Here is a 20,066-nt window from a genome sequence, read left to right as displayed (position 1 = left end):
TTGAGAGAGAAAACAAAGGAAAGATAATAGGGCCTTATCCTATGAACAGCCCTGCCTAGAAGTATAGCCTAGGAGTTATCCAGCACTTCCTGACCATGGAGATTGGCCGCTGCTATAAAAATCATAGATGGAGAGAATGACTCCCCTGGTGGAATGCCAGCAGTGGGACTCTATGCAGAAGTAACTTGATTTTTGAGCGTCATTCTGCAGGATCCTGTCCTTAGATCGTATGATCTTACCTTGACTGTAAGATCCTGGGGTCAGGGACCTTGTTGTCTCACTGTAAAGGGCTTAAGCGTAGGCTTGGTGCTACAGATCAATAATAAAGTAGGAAGGGAAATACGGCCACTCTGTGTGGGAGGGTGGCAAGCTGTTCATTTGGGGGTGTTTCTCCTATAAAGAACATGTATCAATCCCCTGCCACGATATTCCATTGGCGGGAGGGGGGCTGGGAGCTCGGTGCATATTTTCCTGGCTTTCTCGAGCTGCCACGGCTGAGAAGTTTCCATTTAGCTGCCCTAACATAGAGGCCTTGTAGCACAACCTGAGCAACCCAAGGCCAGCGTTACGGAGAAAAAGAAAACATCAGGCTTCCCGGGCTCCCCCACCGCCGAGACCGTGCACGGAGATAAGGCAGGGGGGGCGGCTGCACTCAGCGGTGACAAAGCCATTCCTCCGCCACTCGCCGGCACGCACCCGCCTCCTCCCCACTTCCTCTCCGGGCCTCCGCGCTCCGCTCTCCTCCCATCCCCGGAGCGATCCGGAGCCCAGCGGCAGCCAGGGGCTTGCCCGGTTGGTTCACGTGGCTCTCGGGGTGGAGCGGCTGGCGAAGCGCAGGGGGTGGTGGGTGGAGACAACAAAGCCCAGCTGTCAGCGGCCAGGGCGAGGGAAAGCGGCGGCGGCGGCGGCGGCCCAGGAGGAGACAGGTGAGTCAAGTGCATTTCAAGCGGTACGGGCGCCTGGGCGGGGTGTGAGGGGCGCACGGCCAGGCGTCCGGAGGAGGCTGAAGGGGGGCAAGAAGTTGCATTTGCCCAGAGCCGCTGTTCCTCGCCGCCGCGGATGCCGCGGTGCCGCCTCCCGCCCAGATTTAACCCCTTGCGGTCCGGGAGCAAGGGACCACCTCGCAGTCCCCTCGGCACCAGGGTGCGAGCTGCTGCGGGCTGTGCAGGGAAGAGGCGCTGCCACGCTGGCAGAGCGCGAGGTGGAGGGGGTCACAGGACCGCTCCCCAGCGCTCGCCCCCCCCCCCCGGGACGGCGGGGTGGGGACGGGGGGCGACTGGCCGAACGATCCGTTCTGCAGAAAGCGCCTGGCCCTGCAGGGTGTGTGCGCCTGGCCGGGCGGGGCGGGGCGGGGCGGGCTCTGCCCTGCAGCACTGGTGGGGACCGGACCCCGAGGCACGTGAGTCGCCCTGGGCTGAGCTGTCAAAAGGCGGCTAAGGTACAAAGCGCGCCTGGCAGGAAGTACCGCCGCTGGGGTCACCGCCGGCGCGCGGGGTGGCTTCTTCCCTCCCCCCGGCCTTTGCAGCCTGCATCGCTTTGCTTTCTGTACGGTCGTTCAGGGAGCGGGGCGAAGTGTTTGGCGTCTTCGCCTCCCCTCTCTCTCTCTCTCTCTCTCTCTCTCTCTCTCACTCACACACACACACACACACACACACACACACTCTCTCTCTCTCTCTCTCTCCTCTTCCTCTGCCAGGCAGCTGCCTCACCTACCCTGAGCGCTATACAGTTTCACTGGGCACACGGATTTCTTGGTCCTCGTTATCTATTTTAAGCTGAGCGCTCAGAGCAAGTACATTCATCGCCCCTGTGTAGAGGTTTCCGCTTGATTTGGAGAAGGGTATGGGAGGGAGGTCTGCGGCTAATTTCAAGCTTGCAGGAAAAGATCACTCCTTCAAACCGGTCTGTTCTTGGGGAAGTCCCCTTAGCAGCTAAAGCCCGGTAGGAAGTAGACCCCGTGTGTCAGCTAAATGAGCGTAGGCGGCCGCCGCATTGAAATAGTTTCCTGCTGTGTATTCCAGTACTTAAGCTACTAGAGCCATGGTTTGTGCATCAAGGGTCTCTGCTGGAGAAGGAAACAAATCTTTTGCTGTATTGAGCTGAGGTGCATCCCAGGAGTAGTTGAGGTTATTTAAGTTTGAAGTCAGTTTCCTGCAAAGGCTTTTATTTGTGGCCAGAGTTTCCAATTCGAAGAGAGAGAGAGTGTAATAAAAGATTCAGTGGATAAAGTGCACAGCTGTTTGAACATTAACTGGTGTGACCTCACCAGCTAGTTAACATCCATAATTCCCTTGTGTGCTGAAACAGCTGATGTGTCTTCTCCCCTGCTGGTCTCAGGGCCTGTGTCTAGCTACACTAGACTTCTTCAGGAAATATTCCACTGTTCAACTGCTGCAGTGCACCCCGCCAATGATAGCAAGGATGACAGTACTAGGGCTGTCTAGAGTAAGCAGGGTACTGACAGGGTATTGTTGCTGGAACATTTCTTTAGAGTAAGTGTGAGTCCAAAAATAAACCAGCTACAGCACACCTTGCAGAGTATACTAGACTTAAAAAGAAGGCTTACAATATGTTCATTGGTACGGGGTATACATATAAGAGTAACTTCTACTGAAATGGGTATCGGAAGCATTCCGCTTTGATTTACAGTTTTTACCATCACTGCTGGGTTGCTTGAGATCCACATCTGTCATTTATGCTCCTATTTTGGTCTTTTTAAAAAAGATGCTGTAGTCTTGTAAACAAACAAGCAGATTAATATAATCGCCTATGGTTATTTAAAGAGTTCTGATATTGCTTTCATGTTCCCCCCTCCCCCCCCAAAAAACCTGATTTGAGGCCTTGAACTTTTTGTCACAAGGTAATTATACATATAACAACCTAATCAGAGCTCTTCCATAGTAGTTTTCTGCCTTGTCTACATTATAATATTTTGGGAAACCTCCTACTTTTCCATTATGACTGGTGCTCGTCCACTGATGATGGGAGTGCTACTATAGACATGGCTCAGGTGACCACGTGGTTTTTACCACTGTGGTAGCTAGACCTGCTCCAAGCAGGGTTAAATAGTATTGTGGTAAAAGTGCTGTTCGTGCAATGGTAGGAGATCTCTTTTAAAAAGCTAATGTGGACACAGCCTTTATCTGTAGGTCTGAAAGTATTATTATAGTTGAGGAAACTGAGGCACAGAGATGGTCTAAATGATCCTGTGACACTTGATAGATCATTACAAGTGCCAGAAACCCCCCATGGCTGGACTTGACTCCCAGACCAGTGCCCTCTCCACTAACATGTTCTGCTTAGTAAGCTTGCGGTTCAGAAAATATTGTAGTGTATAGTGAATGTTACATAGGCATCAGGGTGCATGGAAATTCAAATAAGAGTTTCTTCATTTAAGAGAAAGTTGCCATCATTGATATGATACAAGAAACCTTTTGGGTGAGTCTGTCATTAGCTCCTTACTATGGCTCAAAGGGTTTCACATTGCTATGCCATTAAGGAGGACTCATTCCCTCTGCATTAATTTAAGTTACTGCAGTATATATCCATTTGAGCATTGCTGCTAACTTTGTAATTACTATCCAAGGCAGGGTTCTGCACAACAGGTAAGAGAAGTATAAAAGGAACCCTTCAGAAAGCTGATTAATAGGAAAGATCAGTGATGAGTAAATCTTATTACAGGGAATACACCTAAGAGAGCCTGATGAATCAGCATGTTGCATTCAGTGATGAGGCGTGTAGCCATCACTGCATAGAAAGTTACAATAATAACAGCAGAGGTATTAACACCTAGGGAAGCCGCAAACTGTACACGCAATAGTGTAGAGTATGTGATGTTTGTAAAATAGCTCTTCTCATTTACTAACTATATTTTGCCACTGCTCATCTGTTTGTTTCATTCACAGATCTTTTTTAATAATGCAAAAAAGACCTCATTGTTTCTGTGGTGAATGGTGAAAATACGAAAACTTGTTCTCTGAACTGATATTTCCTTTTACCTGCCTCTCCCCAAATTGTGGGGTGTAAAAACAGAAGACACGTGAGCTTTAATAACCGTATAAAACCATAATGTAAACAACAAGAAATCCAAAGAAAGATTCTGTATTACCGGTTCTGGCTATTCTGCTTAATTTTAAGAAAAGACAAATAGTAAAAGAAAGCAGAGGTCACACTTCTGTAACGTAATAACACAGCAGATTTAAAACAAACCATTAACATTCTTCTGTTTAGAGTGCAGCATCATATGTGCAGCTAAAATCACACCCATGTTTACTTTTTGCTATCTTTTAAAAAAATAACTTTGTTAAAAATAAGGCTTGTTCAAAACATCTAGGTAAACTCTAATACGTGGCAGGGGAAAGTGTCAATAGTTTAATGAGTGGGGCATATAGGGAAGTTATTGAAGGAGTATCCATTCAGAGTTCTTGTCAGGTCTTTGTCAGTTTGTGGCAGAGGATGTCTAGCCTTAGAAAACAAAACATTTCAGTATTTTACATATATTTGTTTTTTATTAGTTTTGGAAACATTCCATCCTTTTCTATACACACAATTCCAGAAGTTCATTTATGAATGAGACCACGCGGGTGAAGTAATATCTTTCATTGGACCAACTTCTGTTGGTGAGAGAGACAAGCTTTCAAGCTCACATAGAGCTCCCCTTCATGTGTGAATGGCAGATTCATTTACCTCTGTAACCAAACTGTCACTGCAGCATGCCTAAGTCATGAGTTGAGTTACTGGAAAAGTTATAGTGTAAATACTTGTTTTAAAACAAAAACAAAAAACCTGGTTATTCTGACTTTTAACTTTGCCTTTGTGTGTACACAGATGTATAAGGGTAGCTTGGGGTGGACCTTTACTAATGTTCCCTTTAATTTTTGACAGGCCGTGTGTGCAAAAAATTTCTTCTGTGCAAATTGTTGTGCTTCTGTGCAAATTTTTGTGTGCATTGTGTTTCGCTGTGTGTGCAGGGTTTAGGATCACTGTGTGGGCGCACATGCACACAGCTTAGAGAGAGTAGTGACCTTTACATATGGAATGGGAGGGAAGGCAAACGGAGACTTCACACTTTGTGCCTCTCACAATGGAGCAGACAACAATCATTCCTGGGTTCAAGGACCGTTTCCTGGTAGTGCCCATGCAGCACCAGCTGCTCCAACGATTGTGGGGTGGAGGCAGGATCATGACCCACTCATCTGCAAAGCACTGGACAGGGTATAGCAAGAGGTGAATTTCATGCGGTATTGTACATTCATGAAGTATGCCATGGTTTTTAGTGATTGATTGGGGCAGGGAAGTTTCACCTCATCCCTAATACAAAAATCTGACTGAGGGGGTGCAGGCTCTGGGAGGGAGTTTGGGGGCAGGAGGGGATGTGTGGGAAAGGGGTGGGAGGTGCGGCGCTTACCTAGGGCTCTTAGGCAGGGCAGGCTTGGGGGCCTCCGCATGCTCCTACCCCCAGGCACTGCCCCCGCAGCGTCCTATTGGCCTCAGTGGCACTTGGGGCAGGAGCTGAGCGCGTAGACACAGACCCAACCCACCCCGCCCAGGGGCCGCAGGAAGGGGCCAGCAGCCACATGGAGCAAGCAGGCACAAGCTGGTCAGCTCAGCTCTGCTGCCAGTGGTGAGTGGGGGCCCCAGGCCTTTTTAAATCATCCGGGGGGCACGTGGGGGAGAGTGCCCGGTGGTGGAAGGCAGGGCCGAGGGAGAGACCCGGCCTCAAACATTGCTGGAGCCAGACCCTGGGCCAGGAATATTCCTGGTGCCCAGGCACTACAGGCCCATATAACTTGCCGCCTATGCCCTGTAGCACTGGATTCAACATGACCAGGTGCCTGTTTGTCTTACCTACATACCTCTAAATTGAAAGACACCCAAGATGTGCAGGTATTTTTCTATGACCTCACTTTATGGGGTGTGCCATGACTTAATCTGACATAGTTTGGCAAACAGCTCTAACTGGCTGGACTGGAACTTTCTGATGCTGAATATGGATAAAGCTGCAGTTCTGTTTTTTTTAAGATTTTGGCAATTGACCATGTGTCTGGTAATTTGTTCTTTCAAGGTTAATTCTTCCTGCATTATGTCTATTTCAGTGATAAGGAACAGGAGTCTTCTGTAATGCCTTTGCTTCTCATTAGTGCTCTTGCCAGAGGGTGTTTAGTTGCCAGATTTGTTTAATATTTCAAACTTTAAATCAGACTCTACCTGGAGCTAAAGCTTTGGAGCTAAATGCTTTCGTTTCTCATCTTGACTGTTATACTTCCAAACAATCTCCACTGCTCATCTCTGTCTCTTCTGGCCAATGCTTCCAGTCTGAGTTCTACTGCAACTTTAATTGACCACTTCCCCAATCGCTAGTTAAGTTTCTGGGCAGGAAGCTGAATTCACTACCCCTGAAACATATTCCAATTTTAACCTTGATCAGTCACTTTTAAAGAGTCCTCAAATTCAGTGTAATTTTAGCTACAAAATGTCATTCATATTTGTCTTTAAAGTAACCAGTGCCCCAGACTTCCCCCTCTTTCTTAAATGGAGGCAATTACATGTTTGCAACTTCCTCCCTTGCAACTCCTATACAGTCAAATCTCTCAAAATTGTTTCTAATTCTTTTAAAGAATTTCAACTAACTTGTTCAAGCTTTTCAATGGTAATTGGAAAATGATGCTATATCATATTAAGCTTCCAGTTGTCTCATAAGACTTGGGCTGGGTCAGTTTTTGTATGAGACAGCTGAGAAAAATGCAGATGTTGCTGAAAGTAGTGTTGATGACTCTGTAGGTAGCACTGTTCCCTCTGAGTCATTAATGAACCAGTGCCCCACTATGGCATGGTGGCGCATGTTTTGTCTCTGAGTGAGGCTTACCTGAGATCTTGACTACTAGCTTATTAAAAGTTTCATGATACTTTCTATGAGGACAGCCATACACATCTGTGTCCTGGCCCAATTATTCTGACTGCATGGATTCTTATGACTTCAGTGGGAGTTGATTTTTTTTTTCCTTAAGCAATGGGAATAGTGTGCATTTGTCCATTTTCACTTGGGGTGGGGGCATAAGTGGCTTCTGATTTAGGATTCTGCAAATTTAGAAGCAGGTTCTATCACATTCAGTATTTCATGGGAAGTCAGCTACTTCAGCTACAGCTTCTTCAGCTACTGCTAATGTGAGGGGCAGACCATCTCAAGTTTCTGGAGCTTGCACAGAAGCTAATTTTTTTTAAATAACTAGTTTCTGGGTAAGTGTTATAAATTTGGGGGGGTCCAAAAGCCTGTAATAATCAATATTCCATTCACACTGTAGGGGATAAAAATGTAGGCATGAAAAATGTTTTAGTCCTCAATAGCACACACCATATAGAAATCACAAGCATTCAGGTTGTACCAGTTATCACCTTACCATGGAAAACACCACATAACACCGGTAAACTGCTGTGAAATAGGATTCCCTGCACAGATCTGAGGGGTGAGAGGAATCTGTTACACTTAAGGTGATCAGAGATGAGCCTTAGACATCTGGACTGTTCTAGCTAAGTAAATCCATTTATGTATTTAGCCATGAAACCTTAACACAAACAAAAAAACTCCCAAACAAACAAAAACCACCTGCCTTTGACCTCAACACATATTCCTACAGTTGTGCAACACTTGGAAGGGACAATATGAAATGGCAGCGTGTACCATAATGAATCGTAGGCCTACTCTTTCTTCCACTGGAATCTTACAGAACATGCCTTCATGTAGTAGCCATCTTTCACTTAACTTGTACTCCAATTTATTTGAGAAGGAGAGTGGTTTTATAGATAACACTGACTGGAAGTCAGAAAATGTGGGATCTGTTCCTGGTTGTGCCAGAGACACGCTGACGTTTGGAAAGCAGTGTCACATTTCACTGTACCTCAACTTCGCTATCCGAGAGGAAGGGATAACTCTCCCCTTCCTCAGCCTTCAAGTCCAGGCAAACACCATGTTCCTACTTATACCTCTGCACCTATTTCCTTCATTCCCCCATCTGGCTTTATTTACGCTGCTACTGTTGAGGGCATTCTGTGCCAAAAAATTAGAAATTCAGCATACAATATTTTAAAATTCTGCAAATTTTGTCAAATGTGGAGGCTCCAGCACAGCAGTGGGGGGCACAGATGTCTGGCTGCACAGAGGTGGGAGATCATTGTGCAGCTCCCATCTCCCACCCCCAGGACATAGACTGTGGTGAGGCTACACCCAAACCTGACACAGCACAAGGACTGGGCCTGCCCCAGAAACACCCCAGGGCCCTGCCCCTCTGGGCCAGGTGTGGGCAGGCAGGCTCAGCAAGACTGGATCCAAGTGTGGAGGGGCTTTGTCAGGGTTCCCTCCCCACTCTGAACTCTAGGGTACCAATGTGGGGACCCACATGAAAGACCCCCTAAGCTTATTTTTACCTGCTTAAGTTAAAAACTTCCCCAAGGCACAAATTCTTCCTTGTCCTTGGACGGTATCGCTGCCACCACCAAGTGAGTTAGACAAAGATGTAGAAAAAGGACCACTTGGAGTTCTTGTTTCCCCAAAATATCCCCCCAAGCCCTTTCACACCCTTTCCTGGGGAGGCTTGAGAGTAACCAAGGTGAGCACAGACCAGACCCTTGGGTTTTTAGGACACTTAAAAACCCAATTAGATTCTTAAAAACAGAACTTTATTATAAAGAAAAAAGTAAAAGAAGCACCTCTGTAAAATCAGGATGGAAGGTAATTTTACAGGGTAATAAGATTTAAAATACAGAGGATTCCCCTCTAGGCAAAACTTTAAAGTTACAAAAAACAGGAATAAACCTCTCTTAGCATAGGGAAAATTCACAAGCAAAAACAAAAGATAACTTAATGCATTTCCTTCCTATTACTTACAATTTGTAATCTTAGATGCTTATTTCAGATATGGCTTTAGGAGATGTATTTTTTCTGCTCTGGTCCCTCTCTGTCCTGGAGAGAACACAGAGAGCACAAACAAAAACTTTCAAATCTGTGGAGGAAGGTATCTTCTTCCCTTATTGGTCCTTTTGGTCAGGTGCCAATCAAGTTATTTGAATTTCTTAACTCTTTACAGGTAAAGGAGGGATTTTATGCTACCCTTAGCAGTATGTTTATGACAGGCTTAGTGTGGGGGGATCCAGCTGTGGGTTGAGAGGATTCTGTGTGGGGCAATCTGCGTGTGGGTGGCTCAGTGGGGGAGCTGGATGCAGGAGGGACCTGGCTGCACAGGGTCTTGTGGGGGAGGGGGACTGGGTGCAACAGTAATGGGACTCTGCAGGGGGGGTCCAGGGGAAGGTGGTTGGGACTCAGCAGGGAGATGAAGGGGGGTATGGGGAACTTGGGTGGGGGTCCAGATGCTGGGGCGGGACTCAGTGGGGTGGGGATCCAGGAGCAGCTGGTCAGAGGTCAGTAGGGTGGGTATCCAGGTGTGGGTGGCTTGTTGGGGTGGTCCAGATGCAGGGGAGTGGGGCTCGTTGAGAGGGTTCTGGGTGCAGAGTGGGCATGAGGCTCAGTGGGAGGGTCTGGGTATGAGGGAGACTGGGTAGGTCAGATGGGGGAGCAGCTCCCTGTACAGTGATCCCTCCCCCTGCAGCTGAGGAGCGATGGATGCAGGAAGCGTGGCAGGAGGGAGTTTGCAGAGCTTCCTACAGCCAGTGGAGAAATCTGGAGGTGGGTCTGATATGGCCCCAGATGCTATGCAGAGGAAGAAGAAGTCCCATCCTCCCCAGCCCAGCCAGGCCTAGCAGCTGAGCCCGGCACAGGGTAGGAGCCACGAGCCAGGTCTTCCCCTGTCCCACAATGACTCACCTCTCTGCCAGCTGCCCTCAGCACCCAAAACATACTGTGGGGGAAGGTTGCATGATCACTCTTGTTGCTTCCCTGGCAGAAAGTCATTTTTCTGCAGAGAAGCAAAGAAATCTGCAGCAGACAAATTCTGCGCATGCACAGTGGCCCAGAATTCCCCCAGAGTACTCTGCACAAGGCTTCATTCTAACTATTTTCTGTGCATGTTTTCATATTATAGTCTCCTTGCCTTCCTTCTTAACACTCCTTAGGTGAGAAACACTCTCAGTCTGGCTTATTACTACCCTTGGATTCAAATCCCAGTTTAAAACATACACCTGCAAAGCCTTTTATCTACCAGTTAAATATATACCATTAAAAGAAGGAGTTCTGTCATTGTGGAGAGTAGTGACTGGTTCATTAAGACTGACTTGCTTGCTCCTTGGCCTTTTGTGGTCTGTAGATTACGGTGTTCAATGCTGATACTAAAAAAATACTCAGGACAATTTTAAATCAGACTGAGAAGGAAAACAGCATCTGTTTTGCTCAGCTCAGTAGCTTAAAAGTTCAGAATAAGTACTAATACAGTGATTCAATGAATCTAGCTTCATTGTGGAAGAGATTGTGAAGTTTAGTCTTGGAAATCGTGCAGAGAAATAATATTTATTACAGCAGGGCAACATCCATAGAAGAGATTTTAATCTGATTCCCAATGTGCTTCAACAACATTGACAATACTAGTAATAAATTATTCACATTTTAGGGATGAAACAGGTATTAAGTATTTAAAACTGCTCTAGTTTCCCATTGGATTCCTGAACTGTCAGTGTCAGAGATAACATCGGTTAACAAGATGGCTACTTCCAGCAATATGCTCAAATACAAAAATTGTTTATGGTGGCAAAAGTTTGATGTGGTGTACTTTTGGAAGGGGAAGGCAAATAAATGCATTTCCCCACTGTCATCACCACCATATGCATATAGGCTCCTTTTCTTTCTAAATAAATTGGAGACATTGTGGGCATGCCTACAGACACCATTAATGTTAATGGGAGCTAAATTAACCCATCAAGGAGATACCAAACCAGAGGCTCTGTAAATAGACTAGGCATATAGGGGATATTTTTAATTCAGAGCTTCCTACCTTATCAGGCTTACTGCTGAAACAGGAACTCAAGTTACCAGACTGCTCCAACAAAACAAGATAACTTCTCCTGGCACTCAGTACTCTGAATAGCATCATAAGCATCGGAATCTTTTTAGCTGGCTTAGTGACCAGGCAAAATGTCCAACTATTAATAGCTGCATTACTGATCAATCGATTAAAGTGGTAGGACTATATTAAAGTTAATTGATAACATTTTTAAAGATAGATATACAAGCCACTGATGAGTATAGGATTTGTTGAATGACCCGCTTTAGTTAAGGGTTTCACTTGTTTGAGATGTATAACTTGAGCTTTTAACCCAGATATTGATTGTGGTGAGTCAGATCTTGACCAGTACCAATTTTGGTAATTTTTTAAAGTCATCATAAGAAAGAGAATCAGATATTTCCCCTCTGCAACTCAGCATTCTCCAGTTCCAAGGATCCCTTCACCCATATTCACACCCCACACTGCCATCACCAACCATAATCCTTCAGGGTTGCACTCATTGTAGAAAGCAGTCAGTTTAGAAGTACAGGAGCACTAGTCACAGTGTTTGAATAAGTGATCGTAATTAGGACTGTACCTTCCTTCTGTGGTTTCCTGCTCGTAATTCTGCCTTTGCCTGGACACTTTGAAAGAGACTCTTCCAGCATGGTCCGTTTCATCCTCAATTTCTTCTAGTCAGCACATGGTCCCATGCATGCCATTGGTGCTCAACTTGGTAATCAGCACTTGCTGCTTTGCTTGAACATGTTGCCAGGTGAGGAAGCAGACACACAAACAAAGGAGCACTCATGTTACAGCATGGGTTTTCAACCTGGCCCCACTCTACCTCTGTGTATGGAACCAGTCAGTACTACTCCTTGGCCAAGGAGGTTACTGATGTGGATGCTCCACTTTACCCAATTCAGGAGTCATATCACCCCACGTCCTACTGGCCCATGGAGCTGGAGGTTGGAAGTGGAAATTTAATCTAGATCTTCCACATGGCACTGGAGACTCTTGGTACTAGGTTGGTTCTACAATTTAATTATTAAACATTGCCATTTCAGTCTCTAATGACCCAGGGTTCTGATGATATTTAAATCCTCTTACAAGGTTAGTCTGCTCCTGGAAGTTTTGTACTTAATCCTATAGTCTCTGCATGGGATAGCTAGCAAAAATCAAAGTGATTTCAATAGAATTCCATGCTAGATTTTATTGTTGTGAATTCTCAGACTTAGTCAACACTAAAAAAAGGTTTGTGCCTATAGCTGTACCAGCAAATCCTTCTAATACAGGTGCAGCTTCTACTGACAAAAAATGCTTCTGCTGTTATGGATTATACCAAATCTTCAAAGGAAATAAGCCATACTGACATGAGTTTTTGCTCATATAACTGCATCTGAACTGAGGGGTATGCCAGTATAAAAGTGACATTAAAATAATTCTAATAAACATTTATAAAAGTTCCTAGTGCAGACTTGGCCTTAGATCAAAATCAAGGTTGTAAAAGGCTCCAAATATAACTCTAAAAACATTAAATATGGAAGGTAAGTATGGCTTTTAGCAACAGAAATAGTTGATCCTTTACAAATTAAGATGTTTGTTCTGGGATCTCCCCAGCCTAATATTTCAAACAGCATGGGTCTCAATTAGATAGTGTAGTAGCAACAGACAGTGACAGTGCACAATTTTATCCTCAAAAACAAAATTGATATTTACAGCACATCTGACTTTTAACTTTGCCTTCCTCCCACAACATGTCTCCCCCCAATCGGTTCCCCCACTACCACTGGGAAAGAACAGCAACTAAAAGTAAATGGGAATTCCATCAATTATACAGCATTTGACCCACATCAGCAGTACTTGGGGAGAATATTATTATTTGTACTATCACAGCACCAATCATGGATCAGGACCCCATTGTACTAGGCCCTGTACTAACACAGAACAAAAACCTAGACTCTTCTCCAAAGAGCAATCTAGGGAAGAAGTTTGCCCCAGGACTACAGCTCCATTGTCAGAAAACCTTAAAGCCATGGCAAAGAAAAGAACTTGTATATTTCTCATAATGCATCAGTACTCAGACATGTAAAGTATTTATCTACCTTTGCTTCAATATTTTAATATATTTATCTTCACAACACCCCTGTAAGGTAAGGAAATATTATCATCCCCATTATGATACAGGCTGGGAACTAACCCACAGAGAGGGTAAAGCCCACATAGTTAATGTATTTAGCCACGTAGCTCTTATTGACTTCAATGGGAGTTAGGTGCCTAATTACTTGTGAGGATCTGGGCTTAAGTGACTTGCCCAAGGTCACACAGAAAGCGTGTGGTGGAGCAGAGAATCAAGCCAGAGTCTCACATGCCAGGCTACTGTCCTAACCACTAGATTAGCCTTCCTTTTATCAAATTTAACTCAAATGATTAGCACTAAATTAGAGAAAATTACTGAAACAATGTTTCATAATTGGCAGCATACATAGCTCTGCGGAGCAATCTGGGAAGCTGCCTTTGAATTTAAATATACATTTTAATTCCTCTGTCACGGTTCCTCCCCCACTCTGAACTCTAGGGTACAGATGTGGGGACCTGCATGAAAAACCTCCTAAGCTTATCTTTACCAGCTTAGGTCAAAACTTCCCCAAGGTACAAAATATTACACCCGTTATCTTTGGACTGGCCGCTACCACCGCCAAACTAATACTGGTTACTGGGGAAGAGCTGTTTGGATGCGTCCTTCCCCCCAAAATACTTCCCAAAACCCTGCACCCCACTTCCTGGACAAGGTTTGGTAAAAAGCCTCACCAATTTGCCTAGGTGACTACAGACCCAGACCCTTGGATCTTAAGAACAATGAACAATCCTCCCAACACTTGCACCCCCCCTTTCCTGGGAAATGTTGGATAAAAAGCCTCACCAATTTGCATAGGTGACCACAGACCCAAACCCTTGGATCTGAGAACAATGAAAAAGCATTCAGTGTTTTACAAGAAGACTTTTAATAAAAAATAGAAGTAAATAGAAATAAAGAAATCCCCCCTGTAAAATCAGGATGGTAGATATCTTACAGGGTAATTAGATTAAAAAACATAGAGAACCCCTCTAGGCAAAACCTTAAGTTACAAAAAAGATACACAGACAGAAATAGTTATTCTATTCAGCACAATTCTTTTCTCAGCCATTTAAAGAAATCATAATCTAACACATACCTAGCTAGATTACTTACTAAAAGTTCTAAGACTCCATTCCTGTTCTGTCCCCGGCCAAGACGACTACAGACAGACACAGACCCTTTGTTTCTCTCCCTCCTCCCAGCTTTTGAAAGTATCTTGTCTCCTCATTGGTCATTTTGGTCAGGTGCCAGCGAGGTTACCTTTAGCTTCTTAACCCTTTACAGGTGAGAGGAGCTTTCCCCTGGCCAGGAGGGATTTCAAAGGGGTTTACCCTTCCCTTTATATTTATGACACGCCCCCCAAATCTCAGCTAGGGTGAAACACTGGCTGGGATTTCTTCCTGGAGTTCTAGGAAAACAGAGTTAATAAGACACATGCATCTCTAAATATACTACCAAGTACATAAAGACTAACAATATTTTCCACATCTCAAGGACGATTTTAACCAGTTGATTCTGGGAAACTTTCACGGGAGAGTGCATCAGCCACTTTGTTAGAAGCTCCTGAGATGTGTTGGATGTCGAAATCAAAATCTTGGAGAGCTAAACTCCACCGAAGAAGTTTTTTGTTAGTTTCTTTGACGGTGTGAAGCCACTTTAGTGCAGCATGGTTGGTTTGCAGGTGGAAACGCCGTCCCCAAACATATGGGCGTAGCTTTTCCAGAGCGTAGACAATGGCGTAACATTCTTTTTCAGTGACTGACCAGTTGCTTTCCCTCTCAGACAGTTTTTTGCTGAGAAACACTACAGGGTGGAATTCTTGATCAGGTCCTTTCTGCATTAAAACTGCTCCCACACCACGCTCAGATGCATCTGTGGTTACTAGGAACGGTTTGTCAAAGTCTGGGGCCCTTAGTACAGGGTCAGACATGAGTGTCGCTTTAAGCTTGTTAAAGGCCTTCTGACACTTTCCGGTCCACTGAACAGCATTTGGCTGTTTCTTTTTGGTTAGGTCTGTCAGTGGGGCAGCGATTTGGCTGTAGTGCGGTACAAATCGTCTGTAATAACCGGCCAAGCCTAAGAAGGATTGAACCTGTTTCTTTGACTTCGGGACAGGCCACTTTTGGATAGCATCCACTTTGGCCTGTAGGGGGCTGATAGTTCCTTGACCCACCTGGTGTCCAAGGTAAGTCACTCTGTTTAGGCCTATTTGACACTTCTTAGCCTTAACAGTTAGTCCTGCCTCCCTTATGCGCTCAAGGACTTTTTGTAGATGTTCCAGGTGGTCTGCCCAGGAATCCGAAAATATGGCCACGTCGTCAAGGTAGGCGACTGCATATTCTCCTAATCCCGCTAGGAGACCATCTACAAGTCTTTGGAAAGTGGCGGGTGCATTTCGCAGCCCGAAAGGGAGTACATTAAATTCATACAGCCCGAGATGTGTGATGAAGGCTGACCTTTCCTTGGCAGATTCATCTAGCGGTACCTGCCAGTACCCCTTGGTTAAGTCCAAGGTAGAGATGAACTGGGCCCGTCCCAGTTTCTCTAATAGTTCATCTGTGCGTGGCATTGGATAGTTGTCTGGGCGAGTTACAGCATTTAGCTTACGGTAGTCCACGCAAAAACGTATTTCCCCATCTGGTTTGGGAACTAGAACCACTGGAGATGCCCATGCACTTTCAGAGGGGCGGATTACACCCATCTGTAACATATCCTGGATCTCCCGTTCTATAGCAGTTTTAGCTTGAGGAGACACCCGGTAAGGTTGGACCCTAATTGGGTGAGCATTACCTGTGTCAATGGAGTGGTATGCCCGTTCAGTCAGTCCTGGGGTGGCTGAGAACGTTGGCGCGTAGCTAGTGCACAGCTCCTGGATCTGCTGTCGCTGCATACGCCCAAGGGTCATGGAGAGGTTCACCTCTTCCACACCACCAGCACATTTCCCTTCGTAGTAAACACCTTCAGGCCACTCAGCGTCGTCTCCTCCCTGGGCTGTAAACTGACAAACCTTTAATTCTCTGGAATAAAAGGGCTTTAGAGAATTAATATGGTACACCTTAGGCTTTCGGTTGGAGGTGGAGAATGCTATGAGATAATTAACAGCTCCCAGGCGCTCCTGGACCGTGAATGGCCCTTCCCACGATGCTTCCATTTTATGGGCCTGGAGCGCCTTTAAGACCATGACCTGGTCTCCTACTTTGAAGGAACGCTCTCTGGCATGTTTATCATACCAGGCTTTTTGCTCTTTTTGAGCATCCTGTAAGTTTTCTCTAGCAAGGGCTAAAGAGGTTCGGAGGGTGTTTTGTAGGTTGGTTACAAAGTCCAGAATGTTAGTTCCTGGAGAAGGTGTAAATCCCTCCCATTGCTGCTTCACCAACTGCAATGGCCCCTTACCCTCACGGCCATATACAAGTTCAAATGGGGAAAACCCTAAACTGGGATGTGGTACAGCTCTGTAGGCAAAGAGCAACTGCTGCAACACTAGGTCCCAATCATTGGAGTGCTCATTTACGAATTTACGTATCATGGCCCCCAAAGTTCCATTAAACTTCTCCACCATGCCATTTGTTTGATGATGGTAAGGAGTGGCAACCAAGTGATTTACCCCATGAGCTTCCCAAAAGTTTTTCATAGTTCCTGCCAGGAAATTAGTCCCTGCATCTGTGAGGATGTCAGAGGGCCAACCTACCCTGGCAAAAATGTCTGCTAGTGCCTGGCACACACTTTTAGCCCTGGTGTTGCTTAGAGCTACTGCTTCCGGCCATCGGGTGGCAAAATCCATGAAAGTCAGTATGTACTGCTTTCCTCTGGGTGTCTTTTTCGGAAAAGGACCCAGAATATCCACAGCTACTCGCTGAAATGGAACTTCAATGATGGGGAGTGGCTGGAGAGGAGCTTTGACCTGGTCTTGGGGTTTTCCCACTCTTTGGCACACCTCACAAGACTGGACATAGGTAGAAACATCCTTGCCCATTCCCTCCCAGTGGAATGACCCCCCCAAATGGTCTTTGGTCCTGTTCACCCCAGCATGGCCACTAGGGTGATCATGGGCTAAGCTCAAGAGCTTGGCCCGGTATTTAGTTGGAACTACCAACTGTCTCTGAGGATGCCAGTCTTCCTGGTGTCCCCCAGAAAGAGTTTCCTTGTATAAAAGTCCTCTTTCTACAACAAACCTGGATCGATTAGAAGAGCTGAGAGGCGGTGGGTTGCTCCGTGCCGCCATCCACGCTCTCTGGAGGCTTTCATCTGCTTCCTGTTCGGTCTGGAACTGTTCCCTTGATGCTGGAGACATCAGTTCCTCATTGGATTGGGGACATAGGCTTGGTCCCTCTGGAAGCGATATAGGGGATGGAGCTGTTTCTGTTGACTGTGAACCGCTCTCCGCTGGTGCACTATGTTGGGATTCAGGCTCCGGCTGAGCCTCTTGTGTAGGGTTATCGGCTGCTGCCAGTTCAGGTTCGGTGGGGCCCTCTGGTGTTGAGGTTGCAAGTACTGGATTCAGTGCTGGCACGGGGTCTGGTGTTGGTTGTTTGGCTGGTTCCGGTTCTGGGACTGGTTCCGTCTGGGTCTCTGGGACTGGATCCACTACTGCTGTTGCAGACATTGGCCTGGGGTCCGGGTCCATCACCTCTGACCGGGCCCTGATAGAAGTTTCCGGAACAGAGCTAGGCCCCACGGCTTGTTTAGCCTGGCTGCGGGTGACCGTTCCCACCCTCTTGGCCTGCTTCACGTGATTGGCCAAGTCTTCCCCCAACAGCATGGGGATGGGATAATCATCATAGACTGCAAAAGTCCACATTCCTGACCAGCCCTTGTACTGGACAGGCAACTTGGCTGTAGGCAAATTGAAAGAGTTGGACTTGAAGGGTTGAATCATCACTTGGATCTCTGGGTTGATTAAATTGGGGTCCACTAAGGAAGCAGGGATAGCTGACACTTGTGCTCCGGTGTCCCTCCACGCGGTGACCTTCTTCCCGCCCACACTCACAGTTTCCCTCCGCTCCAAGGGTATCTGGGAGGTATCTGGGCCTGTGGACCTCTGGTGTGATTCCGGTGCAATGAACTGTAATCTGTTGGGGTTCTTGGGGCAGTTGGCCTTTACATGCCCCAGCTCGTTACACTTAAAACATCGTCCAGCTGACAGGTCACTGGGGCGAGGAGGGTTGCTGGAGAACGGGGTGGTGGGACGATAAGGGGTCTGGAGGGTTCTTTGGGAGGTAGGTGGGGCTTTGGGCGGCCCCCGGTAATAGGGTGTGGTCTGGGGTGGTCCCTTCTGGTCTCCGCTCCAACTGCGACCAGTTTTCTTCTTCTCTGCCACCTCCACCCATCTGGCTCCAATCTCTCCTGCCTCGATTACAGTTTTGGGTTTCCCATCTAGGATGTATCTTTCTATTTCCTCAGGAACACCCTCTAAGAATTGTTCCATTTGCATTAGGAAGGGCAAATTTACTGGAGATTCAACACTTGCTCCTGATATCCAGGCATCCCAATGTTTCACAATGTGGTAGGCATGTCAGGTAAATGACATGTCTGGTTTCCACCTTAGGGCTCGGAACCTCCGACGAGACTGCTCGGGTGTTATCCCCATTCTGACTCTCGCCTTGGATTTAAACAGTTCATACTTGTTCATATGTTCTTTAGGCATTTCAGCTGCCACCTCAGCTAAGGGTCCACTGAGCTGCGGCCTCAGCTCTACCATGTATTGGTCAGTAGAGATGTTGTACCCAAGGCAGGCCCTTTCGAAGTTTTCTAAGAAGGCCTCAGTATCATCACCTGCCTTGTAGGTGGGGAACTTTCTGGGATGGGAAGTGGTACCTGGAGAAGGATTGCTAGGGTTTGTTGGTATATTCTGCTGGGCCTTTATCCTCTCCATCTCCTCCACATGCTTCCTTGCCTCCATTTCCCTCTTGTGGGCAGCCTCCTGTACCTCCTTCTCCAGCCGCATGAGTTCTATCTGTCTTTCATGTTCCCTTTGTTTTTCCTCAGCCTGAAATTTGGCTAATTCCAGCTGTAGTCGAGCCGAGGATTTGGCCATTCTAACCTCTCTGTTTTTAACTAACTTTACACCCGAGGTTTAGAAATAAACAAACAAAACTTGGCTGTAAAATTTTGCTGTGCTGGAATAGAATACCTATTCTCTGATAGTGATTGTCAGCCTACAGAAAAAGACAATTCCCTTGTCTCTGCTCTGGGCCCAAATTAAAGCAAAAAACCTCCAACTACTTGGAAACCTGCTTACCCAGCCCAAAGGAAAAAAAAAATTTCTTTTCAAACCTGTGCTCCTTGTAAAACAAAAAAAAATCAAAATCCTAAAAAAAACCCTGCCACTTTTGTCTCCAGGCAAATGGGTAGAGCACACACCCCCTATTTACTTTTAGGAAGAAAAGAAAAAAAAAACCTCTGGGTTGGAAGACTGTGAATTTCCCTGCAGGAGTTAAGTACCCTGCCTCCAGGCAAAGAAAACCTGCAATTCACAAGATAATCCCCTGTTGTCTCTGCTTGGCCACAAAGCAGAGAGAAACCAAGCTGCTTTCAGTTTCAAAGCTGCTTTCTGGACTTCCTAAAAATTCCTTTTTAAAATCTGTATTTCTAGTTCAAAAAATCTCAACTGGATCTCAAAATGATTTCAGGTTAATCCCACCACTGAGCCACCATGTCACGGTTCCTCCCCCACTCTGAACTCTAGGGTACAGATGTGGGGACCTGCATGAAAAACCTCCTAAGCTTATCTTTACCAGCTTAGGTCAAAACTTCCCCAAGGTACAAAATATTACACCCGTTATCTTTGGACTGGCCGCTACCACCACCAAACTAATACTGGTTACTGGGGAAGAGCTGTTTGGACGCGTCCTTCCCCCCAAAATACTTCCCAAAACCTTGCACCCCACTTCCTGGACAAGGTTTGGTAAAAAGCCTCACCAATTTGCCTAGGTGACTACAGACCCAGACCCTTGGATCTTAAGAACAATGAACAATCCTCCCAACACTTGCACCCCCCCTTTCCTGGGAAATGTTGGATAAAA

At 46.2% G+C, this 20,066-nt stretch overlaps 1 protein-coding gene across 1 annotated transcript in view; it reads left to right on the top strand.

Annotated features, from left to right (window-relative positions):
- The first annotated feature begins 748 nt into the window (after positions 1 to 748).
- Positions 749 to 20,066, top strand: part of MAPRE2 (microtubule associated protein RP/EB family member 2) — a 170,318-nt gene continuing 151,000 nt past the window's right edge. Inside the window, exon 1 of the mRNA XM_073331254.1 lies at positions 749 to 926. The gene's annotated coding sequence lies outside the window, so the exon portion shown is untranslated. The remainder of the gene's footprint in view (positions 927 to 20,066) is intronic.

The sequence above is a fragment of the Lepidochelys kempii genome, chromosome 2 (genome assembly GCF_965140265.1).
Source record: "Lepidochelys kempii isolate rLepKem1 chromosome 2, rLepKem1.hap2, whole genome shotgun sequence".
NCBI classification, from domain to species: domain Eukaryota; kingdom Metazoa; phylum Chordata; order Testudines; family Cheloniidae; genus Lepidochelys; species Lepidochelys kempii.
Note: the sequence above shows the minus strand (reverse complement) of the source record. Positions and strands in the feature narration are given on the sequence as shown.